Genomic DNA, 794 nt, shown 5'->3' on the forward strand with positions numbered 1-794 from the left:
CTCTTGGGCTTAAGCAATTCTCTTGCCTCAGCCTCCCAAGTAGCTGAGACTACAGGTGCCCACTACAATGCCCAGCTAGTTTTACTATTTTTAGGGGAGATGGGGTCTGGCTCTTGCTCAGGCTGGTCTCAAACTCCTGAGCTCAAGCAATCCACCGGTCTCAGCCTCCCAGAGTGCTAGGATTACAGGCATGAGCCACTATGTTTTTATTTCATTCATACACAATAAATTGTATATATTGAAAGTGTGCAACTTGATACATTTTGATATATGTATACACCTATGAACCTTTTCCATCAGAATTGTAAATATGAGGCTGGGTGCAATAGCTCACACCTGTAATCTAGCACTCTGGGAGGCTGAGGCAGGTGAATTGCCTGAGCTCACAGGTTCGAGATCAGCCTGAGCCAGAGCAAGACCTCATCTCTAAAAAATTAGCCAGGCTGGGTGATGCCTGTGGTTTAAAGGAGTAGGGCACCAGCCTCATATACCAGAGGTGGTGGGTTCAAACCTGGCCCGGGCCAAAAACTGCAAAGAAAAACAAACAAAAAAAATTAGCCAGGCATTGTGGCAGGCACCTGTAGTCCCAGCTACTTGGGAGGCTGAGGCAAGACAATTGCTTGATCAAGCCCAAGTGTTGGAGGTTGCTGTGAGCTAAGATACCATGGCACTTTACCAAGAGTGACAAAGTGAGACTGTCTCCAAAAAAAAAAGCAAAAATGTCCCTCACTCCTGAAGTTTTCTTTTTCCCATTTGTAATCTTTATGGCTCTCATTTGTCTCAGGCAACCACTG

This window comes from Otolemur garnettii, unplaced genomic scaffold (genome assembly GCF_000181295.1).
Source record: "Otolemur garnettii isolate 467f Iridium unplaced genomic scaffold, OtoGar3 scaffold00179, whole genome shotgun sequence".
NCBI lineage: Eukaryota > Metazoa > Chordata > Mammalia > Primates > Galagidae > Otolemur > Otolemur garnettii.